Source organism: Octopus bimaculoides, chromosome 12 (assembly GCF_001194135.2).
Source record: "Octopus bimaculoides isolate UCB-OBI-ISO-001 chromosome 12, ASM119413v2, whole genome shotgun sequence".
NCBI lineage: Eukaryota > Metazoa > Mollusca > Cephalopoda > Octopoda > Octopodidae > Octopus > Octopus bimaculoides.
In genome coordinates this window covers 58,819,839-58,820,704 of record NC_068992.1, presented here as the reverse complement: position 1 = coordinate 58,820,704, position 866 = coordinate 58,819,839, and the positions used below count along the sequence as shown (strand labels likewise).

Below are 866 nucleotides of genomic sequence, written 5' to 3'. Positions count from 1 at the left end.
ATAATTATATGTATGTACACACATACGCACACACACGAGCGCACGCAGGTACGCACACACGCTCGCACGCACTCACACACACACACACACACACACACACACACACACACACATGTTGCAGAACAAGTCAGAGCAAGAACCCTCAGTAGACACCGGGGTCTGGGATCCTCTCAGAATGGACCTATTTCGTAATTTAATCTTTTCAATAAAGATATACGTCTTTCAATGAGGATAATAGGCTTTTGATTCTTAGGGAAAAAAAAAAGTATAGTTACTACAAAAATATGGATGAACTAAGTAAAGAGCTTTTATTGTTTGCTCAGGAGCACTTAACTGTACATAATAACTAATATCCGGCTATCTAAACAAATATGAATGTATATGTGTATGTGTGTTTGTGCGTACGTGCGTGTGTGTGTGTTAAATGTTTCCCCTGTGCATTAGGATAACCAAATAATATATACATTATGCGAAGCAATTATAAGTCTAAGTAACTAATGAAAAGCTTTTCTGATATTTTTGTCCGCAAAATTGCTGCTGTCATCAAAACAAAATTCTTTGCCATTATTAGTTTCACTAGAAAGAAAGTCTTGCTAACTGAACATGTCGCCGGTTTTAATAAATGGTAGATTATGAAATAAAATTTTATATTCTTATGTTTCTAACAAGGTCTTTCTGCTGATGCTAATATAGACGAAAAATTGACTGAATGGAGAGATATTTGCTTCCCAAACACATGATCCTAGATTCAGTACCACTCTGTTGCAATTTGACCAACAAAGGCCCATAAAAGCCTTGTGAGTGGATTTGGTTGACGGAAACTAAATGAAGCCCTTCGTGGGTGTGTATATATACGTATATATATA

General features: G+C 36.4%; 1 protein-coding gene across 11 annotated transcripts in view; it reads left to right on the top strand.

Moving 5' to 3' along the window:
* Nucleotides 1–866, top strand: part of LOC106874495 (uncharacterized) — a 57,598-nt gene that overhangs the window by 42,322 nt on the left and 14,410 nt on the right. The gene's annotated exons all lie outside the window — the stretch shown is intronic.